Below are 12,365 nucleotides of genomic sequence, written 5' to 3'. Positions count from 1 at the left end.
CTGGGATTATGGTAGCAGACTCTTGCTGACCGTGGTAGGCTCTAAGGCCCATTCATTCACACTGAATGAGGCTGGTGCTGAGGACCTAGAATTAATTACTCTCCACAGAACTGCAACTCTTGGCTATGTCTAATTAATTTGTTACCAAGAACTTTGGATCAATTGCACCAATGATTCAACTCAATAAACTAGTAGATAAAAATGCCCTACATGATCTTTGGCTCAGGACTCTTTCCAGCTGTGTCTAGGGACATGGCTCAAATACAATTTACAAAATAACACTATTCACATAAGTAGTCAGGATGCTTCTTTGAGACAATGATAAATGTCTAGCCCTATCCATTCTGTTTCATGTAACTTTTACTGAAATCCTGTGTGGAGGGTCCCATTTTTGCAAGAAGGTACTTAGCTACTTAGTTTTTGTGCCATAAATTGTTTGTTATATAACAACATCAACTCTACCTTAGCTCCTTCTCAACTGAAAAACACTTGAGTCATTGTTACTTAGGGTTTTCAAGAGTCCTTACCAACAAAGGTAGAGAGAGAATGTTTGTATGGAAAAACTCACTATCCATTTTTACCATCTCATCATAAACTGAGTGGGAGATGAAGTTCCAGTTGAGTGTCCTGAAACTGAAAACTATTTTTCTGGTGTGCAAGATATTCTTCCCCAATTCAAATCAATGTATAGTTTCTCATAGATGTTAACATAGCAATATAATCACACAACTTCCAAGTTAGTAGACCTTTACAGTTGATAGTCAAAGAAATAGGATGTAGTGGATCATTTCAGGGTTTTATCTGTCAGGCAGCAGTAAAGTTTTATAAGCTTTTTTGAGTCACTTGTACATAAAATAGAATTTATGTTTCATCATCTTTTCTATTTTGCATTTTCTCCATGGGATGAAAGGTTCCATCTCAGTACATATAATAAATATTCCACTGATTGTACGGGTGGTAAGAATCAGTATCTCTGGTGAATTGTTAGAAACTGATGATGTTGTCTAATCATATGTGTCTTGTCCCATAGGGGTTAAGACCTATGAGAGACCTGCTGCCTTCTGGAAAGGCAGCTGAGGCCAGGCAACAGCTGCCTTGTTGTCTGAACTAGGGTCATTGTATATAACCTTCCATTGTTTTCTTCCAGAAGCTAGTTAGGAACAATTAGGTGAAATTTTAATTTTCTTGTTGAAGATTGGCAATTTACACATTCTGACAGCAATAATTTCTGCTTCCTTTTCTTACGCAGCAGTGCCTTCCGCAAAGTTGGGATTCTTATCCCAGGTCTGTTGTGAGAGTTTGTGCATGAGCTGAACTACTATAGATCAACAACAGTCCAATCTTTTAATTTTAAAATTCCTGATCACAACCACACTGCTGAAAGTACATTTCCCATTAAAACCAGCAGACTGGTTAATCAGACTGATTCTGGTGAAACTGAAGAATTCCACATCTGAGCACCTCAGGATCAAGGATGAGCCTTCATTGGTATTTGTTGGACTTTAACTGGCTGCTATTTTCGGTTTTCCTTCCCAAGTTTCTGAGGACAGCACTCTTTGATCATGCTCCAGTAAATGAAGATCAGAGCATCAAAGGCAGTTAAATATGTTGGCAGTGTCATGAGCTTGACTTTCAAGTGCGCAGTGCTAGGAATATATTCAGAAATATGAGTTAAGCAAATCAGGACAGTTAGGCACCTAAGAAATGGAATTATGAAAGGAAGAAATTTGAGCACAAGGACACTTAAATCTAGAAATAGAAAATATTGAAGAGATCAGAGTTATAAGAATTCCTGTTTTTTCTTTAATTTAAATATCTATTATTGACTATTGTGAAGTCATTGCTAGAAACTCATTAGCCCACTCTCCAGAGATGGAAGATTAAATTCCTGCAACTGATAATGCATATAGAAAACACGAGGATGAAATTTAACATTGTTGCCATAGATCTCTACACATTAACATTTCAGGTTTTTCGTCAAGTTCCTTTACTCTCTGAGGTTCAGAATTCCTGAGGCAGGCTATATTAAGACCTATGGTGCAGATACTCTGATGGCACAAATAGGAATGCTTAGACAGTCAGAAAATTAGGCACGTCTGTTTATTTTGTATTTGATTTTGTGCTTGTTTCTAACAAGCACACAAACGGTGTGAATCAGTGATTTGGTAACTAGTCGCCATTAGAGGATTTTTAATATTGAGCCTTTGTTTTTTCAGTACCTTGTCCCCATATTGCTACAAGTATATTTTAGTATTTAAGCATCTTTCATGTTTATATTGACTGTACATTCAAGCTATGTATTCATTTTTATATATGTCTGCACATTCTATATATTTCAAAAATTTATTTTACAGTCCAGGACATAAACTTAGGGAGATGTGTTGTGTCTAAGTACCATGTGAGAGAGTTTGCACTGAATTTTATTATCCAGTTTTGTATTTACAGATATCATAGGAAATGCGTTTCGTAGTTCAGGTAGAACTTGGTTGCACACATTCAATATCCAACTACTTTTTCAGACTGCAGACCCAATCAATAATTATGATCTAATGTAGTATGCACTCTAGTTTCCCTAGAAGCTAAAAGTAGGGTGCTTATCCTGTTTCTTAATCTCTGCCTGTCAGAATTTTGAAGACAATATTAACAACGACTTTCCTGGTTGTTGTGGATTAACCCCGGGCAGCGAACCCCACGCAGCTACTTGCTTACTTCCCACAAGTGAGGTGGGAAAGAATCAGAAGGGTAAAACTGAGAAGACTCATGGGCTGAAATAAATACAGTTTAATAAGTAAAGCAGAAACTGTGTGCACAATCAAAGCAAAATAAGGAATTCCTTCACTACTTCCCATCATTAGGTAGATGTTTAGCCATTTCCAGGAAAGCAGGGTTTCATCATGCATAACAGTTACCTGGTAAGACAGACACCGTAACTCTGAACATCCCTGCCTTTCTCCTCCTTCACCGTCCTTCCCCCAGGTTTTATTGCTGAGCACAACCGCCTATGGTGTGGGATGACCCTTTGGTCAGCTGAGGTCAGCTGTCCTCTCCCAGCTTCTTCTGTACCCCAAACTGACTTGCTAGCCAAGCTTGTGAGAAGCAGAAAAGGCCTTAACACTGTGTAAGCACTGCTCAGCAACAGCTAAAACATCCCTGCATTATCAATAATGGTTTGGTCACAAGTCCAAAACATAGCACCATACCAGCTACTATGTAGAAAGTGAACTCTATCCCAGCCAAAACAAGTAAACTGACATTATTTGGATTCCACTGATATCCCTTCTTCTGATTCCTTGATCAGTCAGTCCAACACCTACCTTTTCAAAAGAAAGAAATTCCAGAAAATGCTGAGCTTTTAAACTTCACCTCTTTTGCTTAAAATAAATAAAATTACTGGTGAAAAGTTTCTTCACACTACATTTTTAAAATGCTGACAGCACAGTGAAATGAAAACATTTTGTCATAGGAAAAAGTATTTACAAAAATATAGGAAGTGTATGTTTTTTTCACATTTGATACATCATGATAATTATTATTATTATCACTTGCAGAATCACATAATTGTTAAAGACTCAGAGAATTGTGTAGGCTTTTTGGATTCTTGTTTGAAGAAGAGTTCTAAAAAAAATTTGTAGTGCAGTTTAAGACACTACTTTTTTTGGCAAACAGTACAATGTGAATATAATTACAGTGTAAAAGAGATAAGAATGAAACATGATTTTCAGAAACTCTTGTTATTGGCAAGGGCTTTATTCCATGTATCCATTAAATTTATTAATGCTCAGACTTTTTTATGTGAAATACTCCCAAATTCCTGATTAATAAAACAGAAAATCATTTTATAGTTAACTTCAGAACCCTGTAAGCTTTTAATACTTATGAAAAATACAGTCTGAAAATAGCTCTTAGTATATATTCTACATGTCATTAAGTTTATCTTTCTTTAAAAAAAATAATTCTCTTTTCCATATGTTTTATATTTATTACTATTGAATATGTTGTCTTTGCAAAGCTATGGTAGAGGGCTTTATATCTGCTGGTGCATGCATCAACAAAATTGCTAAGTTGTAATTGAAAATCCATATTATCTGTGCTAAAGGTAGGAAGACCTTTCTCTTAAAATTTATTTTAATTTCTCAGGACCTATGATCAGTTTTACACAGTAGTAGAAAGGAAGGAACCTTTTCATGTGTGACCTGAAGGAACCAAATGTGAAAGAAAATGAGACATAATGAACGTGAATCTCCAAAATGTCATTTTTACATTTAGTATTCAACATACAGTCAACAATTCCATATGGTTCAAACAAATAAAATTGCATTTTACAGTGTAGAAACATATCAGTCCAGCAGCAGCTATAATAAATATTTTATTACAGATAATCTGCATCTCATTTAGACTTTAGGAAAGATAAACAGTTTGTGAGCACATTGTATATCACAGTGCAAAGAGGAAAGTAACGGTGCAGAAAAAAATTATCAACTGCTGTTTTGATTTTAGAAGTTACTGTGATATTTTATAATAATAATTAAACATTTTTAAAATATAAATAAGTTTGACCCAATTTTTCATAATCTATTCTTATTGCAGATTCCTGGATCACCAGAGACCCACTGCACAGAAAACTGAAGGTAAGATTAAACATCCTACAGCTTCGAGCTCTGGTGGGATCCATATATTACGTTGATACTTTTAAAATAACACACAGTTGTCTAACTGACAGAATAGAGCAAAGTACAAAATTACAAGAGGCCCGTATGTGCTCAATATACAATGTTCTTACTGACTTACCCATTATCAATAATTTATGCTGCTGTATCTACTGTTGTTGCAGTAACAGTGTAGGTCAAAATATAAAATAGGATAAATTCATGTAGTGCTAACTTTAACAGATGTAAGTATTTTGTTCAAGAAGGAAGATCCAGGGTGATAAATTCTCTATCCTGTTACCAGACTTAGCAAGAATAGAACATAATTGAATAATGAAATTCTCAAAATGAGCTATTAAATCTCTTGTAGGAGTTCTCAAGTTTCCTCAAGAACCTACTGTTGCCTATGTATGCCATATTGTGATGTTTTTTAATGATGCCCCTCTTTAGATTAATAATTTGCAAATGTCACTTGTAGCCATGACCTCAAACTGAGCTGAAAGCACATAAGGTACGAGGGCTCTGAAACAGCAGCTGTTGGTGCCCACTCATAAGTGTTTGTAGTTGGCAGCAGTCTGGCTGTGGGCAAACCTTAATCTGTCTTTTCAGTACTTACTAGCAACTGTACTGAATTGAATGAGTGCCTGAATTTTGGGTTTTTTCCTTTGGTTTTAGCTCAGTGATTTTTCTCAATGGTAACCAAAGTCAAGTAATTTAAAGCTTGTGAACCTCACAAAAAGGGTTCATTTAAAACCATATTTTGCATCTTGTGACACCAAATGAAAAGTCTGTTCTTCTATATGACTACAAAAGATTTTAGAACAGCAATCAGGTATGCGTTCTGCTCATTAATGTTTGTACAGTATCCTGCCTTAAGAGCTACAGTTTCCTAGAGCAAGTCATTCAGAATTCGACTACACTCTTCAAGTTTAATAGGTTGAGCTCTTTGAGTTCCCCTACCTCCTCCTGATTGATGGTTTGTTTCTTCTTTTAATACAAAATTCAGTAAAATTTCCCACAGTGAAAAGGGTCTTTTAATTATAAAACACCAGCGTGTGGGAATGATTCAATTTACACATCAGAAAAGTTCAGTTACTTGACCATAATTTATGTTTTGTGCTGATCATTTACAGACCACAGATTCTTCTCCCCCCACCTCCCTTCTCTCTTGCTCTTTCTTCATGTAAAAGAATAAAAATCTCAATAACCTGGAAAAATCTTTAGATATTGTATCACTTAGTCATCAGAACTAAAGTATTCATTATCAGACTTCTTTTACCAGCTCTTATACCTTTCTCATTTCCTAGCTATATTGTCATATTTAATTTAAATGTGTTCCATAATTGCTGAGTAATACAGTCTTTTTCTTGCATCTGACAGTGTAAGTAAGGAGGTGTAGGATATCTCACTCATGGTACTGTGAACATGAGAGATGTTACATAAAAAAGATACTTACAGTTCTAATGTTGCATACAACACAACGGACCACTATGGCCTTCTTACTGAAGCCCTCTCAAGCACTTTAGCTGGTCTCCTGCAGAGGATAAGAATCTCTATATTTAATTCTTTCTCTTTTTTTCTTTTTTTTTTTTTTTTTTTTACTTCCTTTATGCAGGACTAGTCTTCTTTATTGTTTTATTTTCAAAACATAATTTAGGACTTGCAGTGGTAGGTATAGCAGCTTTTAATGACAAAGCTTTGTAGATTCTGGATGTGATTTCCCTACCAAAACAAAACAAAACTTAATCTTACTTTGCATTCATTATGGACATTAGAGTAATAAACAGTAAAAATGTCCAGACTACCACTTATACAGATAGATTTAAATACATTTACAGATAAGTTCTTATATTTATTTTGGTTTTAATTGAATGTGGTTTGAGAACCATTAGATTATATTATGCTCATTTAAGAACAGAACAGTACCTGTAGGGGATTTTAGTTATATATAATTTATTCTAGGTTGTATATATGATTTTGGTATTCAGCTGGGTACCTAACAATATCTATTGGTTGGCTGGTTGTTGCAACACACATACAAAGGCAAAGTCTATGCTACTGAAATACACTGTTGCTACTTCTTGGATTTTTTAGCATTTAATTTCGTCTGTTTTCCACTTTGGAAGAAATGTATGAATGCTACTCTAATAAAACATGCCGAACTTGGGACAGGGGGCAGTTCTTCAAATGCTTTTGGGTTATTTGAAAGGTGCTTCTCCTTCACCCAAAACCAGCCAATGTGAATGTGAGTTCTGTAGTACCCCTGTGAGAAAGAAACTGAAAGGCTGTTTTTGTAATATCTCTACCTGCTGCTGTTTTGATATGTTTTTATGTAGAAACACAAATGCATCCCTGGATGAGACTCACAAGCTGAAACTAATGTGTGCCTGTAAAACTAACCAATGCAAGTTGTTACCTTCCACTGCCCATTTAGCCACTACAGGCTAAAGGAAGCCAGTAATTCTAAGTTTGATTTTACAAATTTAAATTTCCACTACTACAGCTTTCAGAAATTCACCTGTACCTTACTGAGAAGGACTTGAGTACAGGAAAGCAAGCAGTTCAGAGCACACAGGGACAGAATAATAAAAATCAATTAATACAGTAACAGATCTTTCCAGTTCTTATTACTGTTCATACAGACATACATCTTAATGATAAGTACGCTTAGCATTCATTTCCAAAAGCTGATTTTGAAAGTTCTTTATGTTCTCCGAGTAAGAGAGCATAATACTGTCCATCTGACTGATACCTTGTGCTAAGTAAATGCTTACATACATGATCTCACAGATATTCATATGGAAGATGGGTTGTACTTACACAAAACTAGAATCAGATATATAGTGTTATTCTGTGGTTTGGTTTGTTTTCTTTTTTTAATGCAGTCAGTTAATTGAACTCCCCTGATCTACCTCAGTATACCTGGAGTCATGAATAGGCAGTGTTTTCAAATGACTCTCAAGGTTGGTACGCTACTCAAACATTGTATGCCCTGAAAGATATGACCAACCAGTCAGTCCTCCTTCAGTTGGAGTCATGTGATGATGCATCTGGTTCTTCTTGGGTTTTTTTTGTTATTCCCATTATAGCTTCCAGGGTGGTTTCATTCGTCAAGCCCTGTAGCATTGTTCTAAGTACATCTGTGTTTGTACAGTTGTCGACAGTTTTCAACAGTGTAAGTCCTCAGTAGATCTCAACTATAGCTATAAAAAATCCAAATGGTCCTGCTGTCAAGAGGGTCTCTATTGAAAGCAATTTTAAAATACTTTTAAATCACTGTTCTTCCAGACAGTTATTTTATGACCATTTACTACTGTAAACAATAAGCTAAATCAATAACCCTGTACAAATCTTATTAATTTTGGTGGTAGATGAAAGCCTTTCCTCACAATTTTTATCATTACATTTTTTATGATCATATATTTTGAACTTCACTGCTGTGGCTTAAATGCTAGCATATTGCTTCAATTTGTATTCGTGAAAGTCAAATAGTGTTGTACACTGTGTTAAAGGTTGGCATTTTAGTAGAGGTTTCTGTATTTAATAGATGACCTGATAATAGTTTAGTGGCAGAAGTTATTATTGTCTCGACTTTTTTGCTTTTTTGTTTTTTTCTTTTCCTTTCATGACAACATACATAAGAATGTTGAGTGTCAGTAAGACTGCAGTGTTCTCACCCCAATACAGAGAGCTTATAGGTTCCGCTGTGTTGTATCTATTTTGGGACATCCATGGAATTTTTCATTTAGTAGATAGGGATTACAGTGATTTAGTCATTCCTGCTGTAACTTCACTCTGTCTATATACTAAATGTCATAGAATCCTCAGTCCTTACACTGTTGATTCAGAGCTGAATTCCCAGCTGATAGTAGGCCCACTTCCTTGGTACTACACTTGTTTTGTTGTTTGTTGGGGGGTTTTTACAGTTATGAAACTCTATGATTACTGTTTAAATACAAGTATGATTCTTCCACATTACTATCAAATCTTTGTCAGGCTACCTATATTTATGAGCTGTAGAGAGGCATGCCAGTGGAAATATTTTTTTAAAGTCACCCTCAATAGAATACAAAGGTATAGTACCCAATCACTGGACTGTTGTCTTCTTACAGCAATCATTCAGTCAATTATGGAGACCTGTGTTATTTGGTGGATGTTTTTATATTTTCAGACACTTCCAGCATCTTTACACACTGTTGGCATTGCACTATTTGGCATATTAGTTGTAAATCCAAGAAACAGTTTCTCAAAAAAAAAAATACCTTGGTCACCAGGAGGCAGTGGCAAAGATGAGTTTGGAATCTTCTCTGCCATCAAGGCTGAGGTCCCTATCTGAAGTCCTGAGCTGCAAATCAAGATAGCCTGAGAGTCACAGGCCTGAATTCCTAGACTTAATTGTTTTCTGTACAGATTGCTTCTCACTCTTTCCACTCAAAATCCAATGATAGGGTTAGTGAAGATGCTAATACCTGTCTCTAGAAAATGGTTTCCTTGAAAGTAGAAGAACTTCTGTTTCTAGGTCCTCAAAACCACGTATCTCACTTCTGAGTTGTAGCCATAAAGACCAGCCACAGAATGACATAAGGAGGAAGGATCATTATTTAGGCCAGTATTTTGTGTAAATAGATCTTGAAGGATGGATGAAAGCCAAGATTCTCCTTTCCTGATAAAATTCCATCATATTCTACTATGCTTATCAAGGGAAAGGGAGGTGCTACATCAGTACAGAATCACAGAATCATCTAGGTTGGAAAAGACCTTGAAGATCATCCAGTCCAACCGTCAACCCAACATTAACAGTTCCCAACCACACCATATCCCTCAGCGCTATGTCAACCGAACTGTTAAACACCTCCAGGGATGGGGACTCCACCACCTCCCTGGGCAGCCCATTCCAACACCTAACAACCCGTTCTGTAAAGAAATGCTTCCTGATATCCAGTCTAAACCTTCCCTGGTGCAACTTGAGGCCATTACCTCTTGTTCTGTCACTTATTACTTGGTTAAACAGACTCATCCTCAGCTCTCTGCACCCTCCTTTCAGGTAGTTGTAGAGGGTGATGAGGTCTCCCCTCAGCCTTCTCCAGACTAAACACCCCCAGTTCCCTCAGCCGCTCCTCATACGACCTGTGCTTCAGACCCTGCACCAGCTTTGTTGCCCTTCTCTGGACACGCTCGAGTCATTCAATGTCCTTTTTGTAGTGAGGGGTACAATCCTGGAATTTTGGTATTGTCTTTTAGGACCCTTTACTGTTTGTCAAAACTTGCTTTTGGTTCTACAATTTGTAGATATTAGCAAAGGTGTTGCTCAACACAGGATCAGAGAGTAAATATCCCAGGTGATAAATTCTAGAAGATACTGTCATTACTGGTCTGTAAAAAATTTATACCAGCTGGATAGTAGAATAGTAATGTTTTCCTTTCCATGTAGAAAGCAAAGGTTTTTTTTCAGGAAAAATATTTAAAATTAAATAGAAGTTGAGTTTTGTCAGATCTGAACACAGCTGAACTAATTAGGGTGTGGGTGTTTTGAGTAGTGCATTAGATAAAAAAGAGCAGGGACTTTAAGTCTCCCTTCTTTTTTTTTAATTACCATTTATTACTTGCATGTCAAAGGAAAACAATAAAGAAGGAAAAAAACTTGAAGACATGTTGGTTTCTTGAGAAAAATGTTTAATAATGTTGACAATCATTTTCACTTTTGCAGCTTGGTAATAACATGGCTAAAATACCACAGCAGATGCTTTGAGTTGCACAAGTACTGCAGCCCTGTTATTTTAAGATGCTTTATTATTTTTGAGGCACTGAACTATTGTTTCAAAAGGCCTTTTGTTATTTCCCTTCAAGAGGCTAAAAACCCTTTGTTATGGTTCCTTGAACTACTTTTTAAGGCTAATTTGTGATAGTTTTTGTACTGTGATTTTCATATTTAGTCTGCTATCTAACCTGAATAGCCTGAGGGAGATAAGTCAGGAAGCATAGAAATCAAGAAAACCTGAAACTGGTACTCCAAGCTGAACCAGAAGCTAGTATAGTTCAAATTGTCAGTGAGAATTTTTGCTGAAAGAACAAAGAACTTGATTTTCTTTTCCGGCATTCTGCCTTTGTGTTTAAAAACTGTGATTTCTGCATGTTTTGTGCAAAATAAGCAACATTTGAGTTTTTGCTAGTTTGGGGTAGAGTTTAATGACCTCTATAGAAGGGATGAAGTGTTCTGAAACTGAGATTTGACCTTCAGCTCTACTCTGGGGTTTTGAAGAGGTTTGAGACATTTTCTTCAGTTAATAGCGATAGAAAGAGACATTTTCATGCATGCTACACTTCTGAGTTGATGGCAAACTGGTCTCAGGTTCATTTGTCATCCATATCCTTTTCTCCAGCATCTGACAGATAGTGGGAAGAGGCTGTGCACTGGCTTAGTATACTTCAGGCTACTGTACAGATGATGTTGTTAACAAAACATTTTAACATTATAGTAAGACAAAGGTGATCAGTAAGATGATCATTGACCTGATTGTCTTTTAATGGGAAAAAACAAAACAAGGACAGCTAATTTGAATGACACAAGTCAATGAACCTGGTCAACTCATTAGAAATTAGAGAACTGGTTGGACTTCCCTAAGACTTCCAGTTCAACAGTGTATGAACTAATAGTAAGTACCAAAATCCAGACATATAGAACAGATGTAAGATATAGGCTCCATGTTAAAATTTTAAATCATTTAGATCATTTGATCTGTGTCAGAGACTATAAACCAGTGTAAAATATATGCTCCATTTATTCACTTGTTATCAGTCACATGGATAATGATGTTCATATAAAAGTAGGGATCCTTTAACAGGATCCTACCAAGTTTTGGGAAAGTCTCCAAAAATTGCAGCTCCAGCAAACATGAAGCTGAATGTGAGGCCTGAGGTGTACCATACACAGTCCAATTTCAATTTGTGTTTTTCATTGAAACTTACATACTATTTCACATCCCTTTTGTCAGCAACGGTGTTAACTATGCTGCTTAATTTAAAAAAAAAAAAAAAAAAAAAGATTTTATTCCTCTAGTCTGCTTGCTACACAGTTGACAAAGGTAGTTATTTAGTCACCGAGACTGAACCTGATGTAAGAGGCAATGCAAGCTACCTTCCACAAATATCTAAAAGATGTGGTAACTGTGCCTGAGTCCAGGAGCTCCAGGTGTAATTTTGGAGACATTGCAAGTATTCCTATTACTGATTACATATCTATCATGTGGAAAAAAAGGTCTAATCTCAGCTGTAAATGCTGAGAATTACATGTCATTTCCCTTCAAGCAATAAATGTTCTTTTGTCTATCTAGATTTTGTTATACGTTTTTCACAATAATTCCCAACAGTGCTGCGCTATGTCATTAAAATATCAAAATCTAATAAGTCAGCTGGCAATAAATGGAAAAAATAGAAATCCATAGCAAAGATTAGTGATACGTAAAAGTGGTTTATGGGTCCTAGTGGGATTCCTCCTTTTTTAACAACAAAGTGCAGAGTGAAAGAATATGCACAGCTAGCTTTGTCTTCCTATTTCTTTTGATCTGAAAGAACAATCAGATAAGGCTGATTTCTGAAGACAGTTCAGAATGAACAGATTTCAGTTGCCCCCAGTGATAACCATCATTGTCAACAGGAGGCATTCCAGGTACTGACACTAGAGCCTTAAATGTTCAGATACTGAACATTTTATCTTTTATT

The 12,365-nt window shown here is 36.1% G+C and overlaps 1 protein-coding gene across 1 annotated transcript in view; it reads left to right on the top strand.

Moving 5' to 3' along the window:
• The window catches only part of TENM3 (teneurin transmembrane protein 3), an 829,296-nt gene that overhangs the window by 363,914 nt on the left and 453,017 nt on the right, over positions 1–12,365 (top strand). The window contains exon 3 of the mRNA XM_026846573.1: positions 4,588–4,628. The gene's annotated coding sequence lies outside the window, so the exon portion shown is untranslated. The remainder of the gene's footprint in view (positions 1–4,587; positions 4,629–12,365) is intronic.

Source organism: Athene cunicularia, assembly GCF_003259725.1.
Source record: "Athene cunicularia isolate RWA chromosome 4 unlocalized genomic scaffold, athCun1 chr4_part1, whole genome shotgun sequence".
In the NCBI taxonomy this organism is placed as follows: domain Eukaryota; kingdom Metazoa; phylum Chordata; class Aves; order Strigiformes; family Strigidae; genus Athene; species Athene cunicularia.
The sequence above is the reverse complement of the archived record's forward strand: the minus strand, read 5'-3'. Positions and strand labels throughout refer to the sequence as shown.